This window comes from Phyllostomus hastatus, unplaced genomic scaffold, assembly GCF_019186645.2.
Source record: "Phyllostomus hastatus isolate PE091 unplaced genomic scaffold, TTU_PhHast_1.1 phas_contig_133, whole genome shotgun sequence".
NCBI lineage: Eukaryota > Metazoa > Chordata > Mammalia > Chiroptera > Phyllostomidae > Phyllostomus > Phyllostomus hastatus.
In genome coordinates, this window is record NW_025333577.1 from 779440 (window position 1) to 792594 (window position 13155).

The 13155-nt window shown below is 46.1% G+C and overlaps 1 long non-coding RNA gene across 1 annotated transcript; it reads left to right on the forward strand.

Annotated features, from left to right (window-relative positions):
- The first annotated feature begins 1507 nt into the window (after positions 1-1507).
- LOC123826796 lies at positions 1508-10317 on the forward strand. Its single transcript, XR_006787132.1, has 3 exons — positions 1508-1575; positions 6516-6642; positions 9557-10317. It is a non-coding gene; the product is annotated as an uncharacterized LOC123826796 (long non-coding RNA).
- The last annotated feature ends 2838 nt before the right edge of the window (positions 10318-13155 follow it).

Sequence of the window (13155 nt, forward strand, 5' to 3'; positions counted from 1 at the left end):
TGAGACTCCGGGCCATCTCCCTGTGCCCGTGTTTGTCACCGTCACTGTGTGTGTCCATATCTGTGTGCGTGTCTCCCTTTGTTTCCTTCCGCTGTGCCTCAGTGTGAGGGTGCTACCCAGGTGTCCACCTGTGTCTGGTCTCTTCCCATGTGCTTGTCTGAGTATCTGGTGTGAGTGTCTGTGCATGTGGGGTGCATCTCTCCAGCCTGAGCCTTCCCCTGTCTGAGTGGACTTGTGCCTCTGTCTGGGCATGGCTGACATGTGAGGACATGCGTCTGGGGTGCCCTCCCAAGAACGTGGAAAAGACAGACCTCTCCTACAGGTGGGCCTGTGAGAGCTGACTGCTGGAGCCAGAGCTCACCTCCTTCCTGCCATGAAGGACAGAGTGTCCTGTGGCCATGGGAGCTGGGAACGTGTGTGGTAGCCAGGTGTGGGATCAAGAAAGAAGGTCAGAGACCCTACCTAAAGCTGACCAGGGTGGATTTGTTCAGGGAGTGTGTCGGTGCTCAGGGTATCCTCCTGGGCATTTTACAGGCCTCCTGTTGAATTAGAGGTAGGGACCCTCACCATCCGCATTTTGCGAATGGAGAAACTGAGGTTGAGACATTAAGTAAGTCACCCGACTCCACACCCAAGCAACCAGGTCCAGAGCCCTGACACTAACCACCCCACACTGGGAAATTGTTTCCCCTTAGAAAACATGGAGGGCAGGAAATGTGAGAAAGGTTGGACAGAGGAAGAGGAACAGGAGCAGCTGCCACCCCTGGCTCTATAGCCACATGTCTAGGGCCACTCTGGGTTCAGTGGTCACCACCCACATGCACATGCTATTTTTAGGGCCACTGTGCCTTCATGGCCTCCTTTGAAATAAAGTAAACTTGGAGTAGTGATTGTATTACTATAGGGACAAAAATAGTCCAGGCTGGATTAGATTCACATTTTCTCTTAAATTATCAAAAGAAATGATGATATTTTCAAGGGTGCCTAGTGGTGTAAGCTGCCCTGGGACCACTGTGCCTTCTGGGTAACTCAGACCCAGGGCGGACGAGGTATAAGGTAGAGTGTCCCTTTCCTCTCTCCAGACATTTGGACTGGGTGTGTGCATAAGTGTGTGCATGGGGGGAGTTTCACTGTGTGGGTGTGAGCTATGAACAGAGCACATGGACCCTGATGTACTCAGCGCAACCCTAATCCCACCCTTATTTTTTTTTTTTGGCACATAGCTTATCTCTTTGTGTATCAGTTTCCTCCTCTGTGAAATGCAATTTTTGAAAATAGCCCCAACAATGCAGGATGTCAGGAGGATTAAATGAGGGACATTGGTCTAGGACCTTGGATGCCATAGGCCCCTGCATGCATTCCCTATTAATGAAGGTGTCTCTTCTTGTCTGACTGTCTTGCAGTGTGTGTGTCTGTCATGTCTGCATTGTGGGCCTATGTGGGAGGTGTGGGTCACACCTCCACCTGATCTCTCACTGTGTCTTTTTTTCTCTCTCCCTGTACACAGCCTGCCATGCTCAGGTCACCCTGGGTACTGGAAGGATAGCCACCCAGTTGCGGACCAAGGAGTCCCTGGTGAGTCATGTCACCCTCTGGCCCCTCCTTCCTGAGAGTTATACTTCTGCGCAGGGTTGAGGCTTGGGCCCTGCAAAGCCCATCAGGCCCCAGGCCCCTCTTCCCATCTCCTGGGGTTCTGTCCACCCTGACTTGTGAGAGTACTGTCCTGACCTTGGTGTTTTTCAGCCATAGGGGACAGGATGGCTCAGGAGTGAGCTGTCCTACCCTGAGGGATCTCAGGAGACACCTGTAGGCACTTGGGATGTGGCAGCTTCAGCATATTCAATGAAGTGTGACAGAGGCCTCTGGCAGGAAGTGCTGGATGAGTGACCTTCAGAAGTAGGCAGGGGGCAGACTGGAGAAGGTGGGGAGGAGGACCCCTGTGGTGTTGGAGTGGTTGTGGGGGTGCTCCACCCCCTCCCTGGCTTCCATGGATAAAAATAAGTCTACCAAGACATGATCTGCCTGGGGATGGAAGATGGCAGATCTCTCAAAGGAGAAGGGCCAGGAGCCTGTTCTTCAACGAGTCTTTACTGTGTTCATTTTGCACAGGAATATAGGTAAAGCTCATCAGTCATTGTCAGGCAAAATGATCAAACAATAGGTAACATTCAAAGAAGTATGGGGGCTTAATCTGAGTCAGGGTCAGTTAGCTAAAGGACTATAAAACTTTGGGAAAGAAACTCATTTTACGCTTGGACCCTTATCAGAAAATTGAGGACATTCTCACAACTCAGGTTTCACAGGATTCTCAGGATTGTATGCATTCTTTCTTCAGCCTAATCCCCCCAGGGAACAGCTTTTTCCTGCTCAGCATTGTTTGAGGCTTAAATCAGGTGGGGGAAGTAAGGCAGCCAAGAGATTAGGAGATTTCTTGCAGACAGAATGAGGACTCAGGCTATGTTGAAGCCAAATGGTGAGGGTCCATTACCCCCTTTTTCTATAGCCTCCCAAGTCCTTCCCTGAGGGCCCCTTCGTGACCACGCCTGTCTTAGGACATCCTTCCCTTGAGGAATCTTACCCATCATTGGCTAACCAGTCATCTGCCCAGGGCCAAGGAGGCTGAAGTAAAAGGAGGCAGAGGCAGCCCCCCCGGCCAAGAAGATAAGCTTTGTCTCCTTAGTGGCTTATGGTCTCAAGATCTCTTACTCAGCCTTACCCTGGGAAGTCACAGCTTCTAAAACTGGCTGGGTGGGTCCCAACATGTGGTGAATGCCAGTGACTGTCCTTGTGATGTTTTAGTGAGTGTCTATTTCTGGTATTTCTCTCTAAATTTCCTTCTGTGGAAGAAAAATTTGAAAATAAAAAATGTATAGGTATAACCCTGGCTGATGTAGCTCAGTGGATTCAGTACAGACTGTGAACCAAAGGGGCACCAGTTCAATTCCCAGTCAGGGCACGTGCTTGGCTCGGTCTCTAGTAGGGTCATGTGAGAGGCAACACATTGATATTTCTTCGCCTGTCTTTCTCCCTCCCTTCCCCACCTCTAAAAATAAATAAATAAAATCCTTTTTAAAAATGTACAGACTTGGTTCAGTTGTTTAGAGGTTCATCTTGATATGCCAAGGTTGTAGGTTTGATACCTGGTCAAGACACTTTCTAGAAGCAACCAATGAATTCATCAGTAAGTGGAACAACATCTCTTTCATTCTGCCTGTTAAATCAGTAAATTTATATTTGTATTTGCGTGTGTATGTATATATATATATGCACATATATGTATGCCTGGGAATAAATCTTTTTTTTAATCAACAGAGGGTGTATTTGTTGAGTTTTAGGAAAACAGGAAGAGAGAGGGGCGGGGGAGAGAGACACAGATGTGAGAGAGAAATTTCAATCTGTTGCCTCGCACATGCGCTCCAAGCTGGTATAGATACCTCAGCTATTTGCTGTCTAGCACAGAGTTCCAACCAACTGAGCCACTTGTCCAGGGCTTGGCATTAGTACTTGCCCTGCATTTTGCATGTTTCACTTTTTCACTTTTTAAATTATGAAAGTGGATCAATGGTGTAAAGATTTTAATTATTTTTCAGAGATAAGAAAAGGAGGGAGAAATATAGGGAGAAGAACATCCATGTGCAAGACAAATATTCATGGGTCTCCTGTAGCAACAGCCCAGTTTGGTACCTGCCCACTGACTGCTGCCCACCAAGTGGGAATAAACAGGACACCTTTCAGTTTTAGGCTGGTTCTCAATCCACTGAGTGACAACAGTCACAGCTTTTTTATGATTTTGTGGGGTTTTTTTAAACATTCATTTATCTTATTTTTAGAGAAAGGGAGGTAGAGAAATGTCAATGTATGCTTGTCTCTTGCACATCCCCAAATGGGGATCTGGCACACAGCTGAGGCGTGAGCCCTGACTGGAAAATAAGCTGGCAACCTTTTGGTTTCCAAGCAGGTGCTCAATCCACTGAGCCACACCAGCTGGGACTATGAGGCTTGATTTCTAGGAATGTTTTTATGGTGGGAAAATTGCTTTTATTTTATTGAGATTTTGTTTATTTCTAGAGAGAAGGGAATGGAGGATACAGTAGGAAAGAAACATCTATCTGAGTAAATCATTGATCAGTTGCTTCCCATATGCACCCCAACTAGGACCACACCCCTAACCTTTGGTTGTACACACAACGCTGCATGCAACCAGCTGAGTTGCCCAGTCAGGGCTGCACATTTCTATAAGTGGAATCACACAACACGTGCGTTTTTGTGTCTTGCTGCTCTCACTGTGCAGCATGAGTTTGATGTACATCTGTGTTGTAGTAGGTGTGCTCTTCAATAGCTGTATACTATGCTATTGTGCAGGTAGACCCTGTTGTATGCACTTATCAGGGGTAACATTTGGGTTATTTCCCCTTACTGGGTGTTATTTCTCATGTTTCTGTGAACATTCATGCACATTTGTTTTTGTTTGATCTCATTTCCTTTGAATGTAGGAGAGGCAATAATGGGTCCTTTGATATCAGCATATTTAACCATTTATGGAACAGTTCTGTTTTCCAGTGTGGCTGCACCACGATATCTTCACTCTTACCTTCTCTGTAATCGTTGCCTTGGTTTCCTTTTACCACCTTTGTTTAAGATTTGCAGATGGTTGTCATTTCCCTCTCGTTGGCTCTTGGGGATGCAATTTCTCTTTCTTACTATCTTTTAGTGTAATTACATTCTGATTTTTCTTTTTCTTTGTTTTTAAGACTTTTTTTTTTAAAGATTTTATTTATTTATTTTTAGAGAGGGAAGGAACGGAGATAGAGAGAGAGAGAAACATCAATGTGTGGTTGCTGGGGGTTATGGCCTGCAACCCAGGCATGTACCCTGACTGGGAATCGAACCTATGACACTTTGGTTCGCAGTCCATACTCAATCCACTGAGCTATGCCAGCCAGGGCACATTCTGATTTTTCTAAAAATAGAGCCTGCGCTGGCTGGGTTTCCCAGTTGGTTATGGCACCATCCTCCATACCAAAAGACTGGTTTTGACCCCTGGTCAGGGCATGTGCATGATGCGAACAGATGGATGTCTCTGTCTCTGATTCTGCCTTCCTCTCCCTCCAAAATCAATCTGTATGTCCTCGAGTGAGGATTAAAAAAAGTAGAGCCTGATTTCAGCTCTTTAGAACTGCGTGAGGTTTTCCTTGTGTCAATGAGGTTTCTGCCATTAGACAAGAATTCCAAACAGATGGAGCCCTGGAACAAGTGGCCTCAGTCATGTACCAATAGAGCGCTCAGAGGACTTTAGTTCACTTGGAGGGAAGTCCCATTTCAGGGGAATCTCCCAACTGAAGGGAGGCCCTGTGTCTCACCTCCCACACTTTTTTTTTAAGATTTTATTTATTTGTTTTAGAGAGAGGGGAAGGGTGGGAGAAAGAGAGGGAGAGAAACATCAATCTGTGGTTGCCTCTCATGCACCCCCAACTGGGGATCTGGCCCACAACCTAGGCATTAGCCCTAACTGGGAATCAAACCAGTGACTCTTTGTTTCACAGTCTGGCACTCAATCCAATGAGCCACACCAGCCAGGGCTCACTTCCCACACTTTTGCTGTAGAGTATGCGTACCCTGATGCCCAGGAGTGACTCAGGCTTTCAGTCTCTCCCATCTGGGCTCAGAGCCTGGAGGCTGCTCAGTAAAAAATTCATTGAGTGAGTCCATTCAGGCAGGGAGACTTAGGGAAGATTTTCATCAGGAGTTGTATTTAAAAAATTAAAATGAAATAAGTGCAATAATAAAGGGGAACAGGAAGGAACTGTCGGACATGGTGGATGAGTTTGTGACCTCAATGGTAATTTCAGTAGATTATAGTTACTGGGTTGGTGAATAAGTCTGTTCTATTTTTTCTGTAAAGTAAAAGACGCATTTTTCATTTTCACTAGTAACTTTGTTTTATGGATATTTTGGCATCAGCCTTCTCAGTGCTCCATTGTGTTAAGCCTCAGGTCTTGACCCACCAGATCCACCCAGAATCTCCCTCCATGGACCTAACCTCAGATTACCCCTTCCATTTTCCCAGACACCCCTGAGAGCTGCCAATGCTCAGTCACCTGGCACTTTTGGTATTGACCAGTTGAGGGTCCATAGCTGGGATTTCCGTTTAATCTGTGTGAGATGATATGTCATTGTGGTTTTAGTTTGCAGCTCTCTGATGATGAGTGAAGTTGAGCATTTTTTCATATGTACATTGGCCATCTGTGTGTCCCATTTGGTGAAGTGTCCATTCAGGTTTTTTGTCCATTTTGAACTGTGTTGTTTGCCTTCCTGTGAACAGCACCATAGTTTGTCTGTCTGTCTGTGGACCACCCAGTGTACTTAGGCACCGAAGACAGTGAGTTGCCAGGCCCTTCAGACCCCCACACCTTCTCAACCTCACAACAGGTGCAACCTGTGTACCTGCTTGATCCTCCCAGACCTCCTGGCCACGTCTCCTGACTGTGACAAGTGGTGTGCGCTTCCTCTTACAGGGGTCAGTGGCGTTCAGGGATGTGATTGTGGGCTTCACCCAGGAGGAGTGGCAGCAGCTGAAGCCTGCACAGAAGGACCTGTACAGGGACGTGATGATGGAGAACTACTGGAACCTGGTTTCTCTGGGTAAGGGGGCAGCTTCACCATGTTACTCACCATGTGCCTGTCACTTCAGGATGACACAGAAATAGAAAAGGTGGACAGATCTGACATATAGGATGTTCAGATTACTGGAACCTAAAAATGAACTTGATAGATGATGAAGTGGGAAGGAGTATATAGCGCATATATAACAGCCAGAGGATTATAAGTATATAAAGAACTGCTATGCATGAACAAGAAAAGTACCAAATGAATGATAGAGAGATGGACCCGACTTATGAGCATTCAGTTCTCAGATATACAAATGCATGGGATTTTTGAACCATAGTATCATCAAAGAAATACCAGTTGAGTTACAGAAATACAACTTTTACCCATGATATATACAGGTATGAAAAGAATAGTAACCCTGCCCAGGTAGGTATGGCTCACTTGTTTGTAGAATTTCCCGACCCAGAAGGATGTGGGTTAGAATCTGTATCAGGATACATATTCTAGGTTTGAGTTTGGTCCTAGATGGCACATATCCAGAAGGAAAGCCAATCGACATTTCTCACCCTAATGAATGTTTCTCTCTTTCTCTTTCACTCTCTTCCCCTGTCCCTCCCCACCCCTCCCTCCCTATGTAAGAATATCCTTGTCTGTGGTATTAAAAAAAAGTTAATCCTCCTGTATTATGAGGGTGCAGAGAAAAGGACTCCCCATTTTAGATCCTTGATGTTGGGACAGCTCTTTGGGAAAACAGTTTGTTCTGAACCAAATTTGAATTATTCCATTTGTAGAATATATCTTTAAAAAATCTCTGTGTGTGCCGAGATTTTGTAGGAAGAAAATTCCAGAGAAATGTCCTAGATACCCACCTATAAGGTTGTCAAACAAAAGAAGGTACAATAATGAGGAAATCACACAGGTCTTCAAAGTTGAGTACTGTTAGTAGTCACTGATCCAGAGAGATGTCCCTAATAATATGGTTCAGTAAAAACACTAACTTCCAAAATTAGTATATAGTCACATTTCTTTAACAGGTTTTCTGGTGGTTTAACTGACCTACAATTAACTGTACATAGTTAAAGCAAATAATTGGACACATTTTGACATTTGTATCCATCCAAGAATTCATCACTATGATGCAGATACATCCATTAGCCCTAAAAGTTTTTCTTTCACCTGGCTGGCATAGCTCAGTGGATTGAGCGCGGGCTGAGAACCAAAGTGTCGCAGGTTCGATTCCCAATCAGGGTACATGCCTGGGTTGCAGACCATGACCCCCAGCAACCGCACATTGATGTTTCTCTCTTTCTCTCTCTGTCCCCCTCCCTTCCCTCTCTAAAAATAAATAAATAAAATCTTTAAAAAAACTGAAAAAAAAAAAAAGGTTTTATTTCATTTCACCTACCCTCCAAGGTCCAGTGACCATTGTGGTTTAGTTTGCTTTTTCTAGATTTTTTTTTTCTCTAAATTTTATTTATTTTTAGAGAGAGGGGAAGGGAGAGAGAAAAAGGAAGAGAAACATCCATGTGTGGTTGCCTCTTGTGCGCCTACTACTGGGGACCCAGCCCACAATCCAGGCATGTGCCCTGACTCTGAATTGAACCGGCAACCCTTTGTTTTGAAGGCCTACTCAATCCACTGAGCTATACTAGCCAAGGCCTGTTTTAAAATTGTCTATATAGAATCATATGGCACATATTGTTTATTTTTTTATCTTGATTTTTTACCCTTCACATAATTTCTTTGAGGATCACCCACATCTACCATATATATGAATCATTCCTTTCATTTTTTTCCTTGTTTCTATTTTATTGTTTTGAGAGAGAGATGAGAGTGTGCTAGAAACATCAATCAGTTGCATCCCACACAAGTCTGAACTTGGATCTAGCCCACAATCTTTGGTGTACTCCACAACACTCTAACTAGCTGAGCTAGGCACCCAGTGCAATAGCTGACTTCTTTTTATTGCTGAGTAATATTCTACTTCTGGGATCCATCACCATGTGTTTATCCTTTCACTTGACGATGAACATCAGGATGCCAGTTCTAGATTCAAGGGAAGGGTCTCAATCTATGGTTTCTGTGGCCATTGAGGGTTTTAATGGAGTAGGGAGACAACTGCTTACCACTGCTGCATTCTTTATTACCTCCTAGGAAGGAGGGCTACATGTGGCAGGATCTTACCTTTTTTAATGAGATCTTTTGTGAAATTTCTTACAGTTTTTAAACTATAAGAAATTTTTAAATGTTTGGATGTTTCTTACAGTTTTTAAATGTTTGGTTGAACCTTAAAGTGCATATGTAGATTCTGGACTCAGGGTAGCCCCGTAGGATGGAAACAGAGATTGAGGAACCCATGGCACAAGGCAAAACCTGCTTGGAGTGAGTGTGCTCACCAGGGAAGAATTAGTGTACTAAGTGGAGGTGTGAGGGACCCGCCCAAGGGTAAGGGGACTCCTAGGCAGTGTAGGAATTTGGGAGCTTTGCTGTCAGGCTGGGAGGTAGAGGACAACCTGCAGAGCCACATGAGAATCCGATTACTAACCGTATCATTAGTAATGACAGGCAATGCTTTGAGAAGCACAGCTGTCTGGGGATGTGCAGGACCAGGCTTAGAAGAAAGTAGCCAGGTGCAGTGAACCCTCCCTGGGGGTGTGGGATCCTTTGACCTACTCCTCAAAGTGTGTTTTTTCCTCTTTCTCTTCAGGGTTTCCTCCTAGCAGTGAGCTCTGTTGGCTGCATTTGCACCCACTCCCAATCAGGCTTTTCTTGCTCTGTGCTCACCTCCCTGCAATTCACTGTCTCAGATCACAGCTTCCCTTCTCCCTCTGTCCCCACAACAAGCTGCCCCTTACTCTCAGGCTATGCCTTGTTGCACCTTGGGATGATCCTCCCTCCCAGTGTTGTTAACTGCATGTGTGTCATCATCTCTTTCCCCTCCCCTCAGACTTGGAGACTAAATGGGACATGAATGAACCAGACCCATCAGACTCTTGGGAAGACAGACCATCCATTGCGGTGGTGGTAGAAGGACTTATAAAGAATGGAGTTCAGGGTTATGCCTGTGGAAAAGCAGGGATACAGGGGTACAGGGTTGGGCTACAACACAGGAGCACGGGGACCTGTCAGAGGCATTTGAACATGTCCTCAGCGTTAGCTCCTGAGTGTTGTGAATTTAAGGCATTTGTCCATCAAAGCCCCATGCCAGGCCCACCAAGAGTGGAAGGACCGAGAGGAGAGGGCACACACTGATTCACCATGTGTGGGAAGAACTCTGGTACTTCCAGCTTTGGTCCTCCCTCCCAACTTTGTGCAGAGAGGAAGACATACAAGTGCGGGCACTATGACAAGAGTTTGAGCTATAGTTCATCCCTGGGGAAACACCAACAAATCCACACTGGGGAGAGGCCATATATGTGTGGGGTGTGCAGCAAGTCCTTTAGCCAGGAGGATAACCTCATCCTACACCAGAGGACGCACACCAGGGAGAAGCCATATGTGTGCAGGGAGTGCGGCAAGGCATTCAGATGGAATAGTCACTTCATCAAGCATCTGAGCATGCACTCCGGGGAGATGCAGTACACGTGTGGGGATTGTGGCAAGGCCTTCAGGAAGAGAAATTACCTAGTCCAGCATGAGAGGACACACACTGGGGAGAAACCATGTGTGTGTGGGGGGGACTGTGGTAAGGCCTTCACACAGAAATCAATCCTATGTGTGCATCAAAGAACATACACTGGGGAGAAGTGTTATGCATGCAGAGTCTGTGACAAGGCCTTCAGAGAGAATAGGCACCTCATCGAGCATCAGAAGTTACACATGGGAGAGAAGCCATACATGTGTGGGGACTGTGGCAAAGCCTTTAGCCAGAAATCAACCCAGTATGCCCATCACAGGACACACACTGGGGAGAAGCCTTACATGTGTGGGGACTGTGGCAAGGCCTTCAGCAAAAAAGGGAGCCTCACCCTGCATGAAAGGACACACACTGGGAAGAAGCCACATGTGTGCGGGGACTGCGGGAAGGCCTTCAGTCAGAAATTGAGACTCAGTTTGCATCAGCGGATGTACAATAGGGAGAAGCCATACTCCTGTGGGAATTGCAGCAGAGCCTTCAGCCGGAAATGGAATCTCTGCATCAGAGGACACCGAGGAGAAGCCTCATACATGCGGTGACTGTGGCAAGGCCTTTAGAGAGAATAGACAACTCATGCAGCATCAGAGGACACACAGTACGGAGAAGCCGTATGTGTGTGGGGACTGTGGCAAGGCCTTCAGAGAAAATAGGTATCTCATCAGCCATCGGAGGATGCACACTGGGGAGAAGCCATACACATGCGTAGACTGTGGCAGGGCCTTCAGCTATAAGTGTATCCTCATTGAGCATAAGAAGACACACCCCGGAGAGAAGCCGTATGTGTGTGGTGACTGCAGCAAGGCCTTCAGCTTGAAATCTGTCCTCAAAGTACATGAGAGGACACCCACTAAGGCAAAGCCATATCTGTGTGGGGACTGTGGCAATGCTTTCAGCCACAAATGGAGTGTCATTGCCCATCAAAGTACACATACCCAGGAGAAGCCATACACGTGAGAGTACTTCGGCAAGGCATTTAGCAAGAACTCTTCATTCAAGCAGCACAGGCACCAGGGAGTAGTCCTGCAAGTGCTCCATCTGCCAGAAGGACTGCGTGACACCCTCACCCCTACAGAATATACTGACCAGCCCCATTGTGGAGAAGCTTTATAAGTGCAGTGTGGAAAAGCCTTCATCAGGAAACTTTTGCTCCCTGTCTGCAGGAGGATCATGTGGGAGACAAGCCATACCAGTGTGGCAAGTGCAGGAAAACGTTCAGCAGGAATTTCTACCTCACGTGACACATAACAGGGAATTGGGGGATCTTAAAATCCAAACCTGACTGGTAGGTCCTGAGTGTATGGGCCCACACCAGGCTTGATATTGGGGCCCACGGGTCGGACACAAGAGAAATCCTCATCAGATGTGTCTTAGGAATACTGGCAGTGAGAACAGGCGGTGGCATTCTCAGCATTTGCTTCCCCAGCATCCACAGGACCAGGTGCAAAGCAAACCCCCCTACAGGTCTAGCATCTGGGAGCACAGCCAGGGGCACCATGGCTCCAGACCCAGCTGAGGTAAATTGTCCTATGAGCTTGGACCACATGTGTAGTGTGTGGGTATCCATCTCCTCAACTGAAAAATGCAGGAGGGGAAGGAGAATGGAAGGGAACGAGGTGGGCTCCATGGGGACATGGTCACTTTCTCATACATGCCTGGATCTCGTTCAGAGGTCAGGTCGTCACCCTCTGTGTGTATCTCGTTTTCCCAGAACACAGCCCCTTCTTTCTGAGCAACACCAGCTGGAAGGCCCCAAGCTCATGAGCTATGTAAATTACCAGGTGGTTCACACAGAGAAAAAATACTTTTTATGATTAGGAAGTAGCAGTCGTCAATTCAGATACCAAAGTCTCTCATAGTGGTCTTTAAAATATTTATTTTTTAAGCACTTTTAAAAAAACATTTTATTTATTTTTAGAGAGGGAAGGGAAGGAGAAAGAGAGAAACATCAATGTGCAGTTGCTGGGGGCCATGGCCTGCAACCTATGCATGTGCCCTGACTGGGAATCGAACCTGTGATGCCTGGTTCTCAGCCTGCGCTCAATCCACTGAGCTTCGCCAGCCAGGGCTAAAATATTTTTTAATAAAACTTTTAATTAAATCAAACAAACATGTTGTTTTCTAAAATTTTACTTATTTTCAGAAAGAGGGAACAAGAAGCAGAAAGACAGGAAAAGAAACATCGATGTGTGAGAAGGCCCAAAACCTAGGCATGTGCCCTTATTGGGAATCCAATCAGCAACTTTTCAGTTCACAGGTTGGCTTCCAGTCCACTGAGCCACACCATCCAGGGCCACCAACATCATTTTAAACAGGTGTCAGGTGCAAAAGAGGGAGTTACTGGTTGTCCCATCCAAATTGGAGAGGAGGGAGCACAAATACCCCACAAGAACCCAACAGCAGGTTGCAAGCCACTTGTTCCTCATAGCCCTGGATTCATGGCTGGGGAATGGTCACACCATGTCTGATGTCCATTATCAGAACAGGTTCCCTGGGTTTGCTGGTCTCGCATGATGATGGAGAAATATTAGGAGGAAATTACATGTGTCCATCTCCCCACTTCAGACATATTAGGGCCAGCAATACCCAGAGGTGAGTTATTTCTCATCTCCACCCTGAATGCTCATTTACCCAATACACATTCCCCATGAATGTATATTTACAGGGGTACTTTCCTTTGTCCCAAGTTTTCTTTTTCCTTTTTTAAAATTTTATTTTATTTATTTATTTTTAGAGAGGGAAGGGAGGGAGATAGAGAGAGAGAAACATCAATGTACGGTTGCTGGGGATTATGTCCTGCAACCCAAGCATGTACCCTGGCGGGGAATCGAACCTGCAACACTTTGGTTCGCAGCCCGCGCTCAATCCACTGAGCTACGCCATCCAGGGCTTTCTTTTTTCTTTTTAAGATT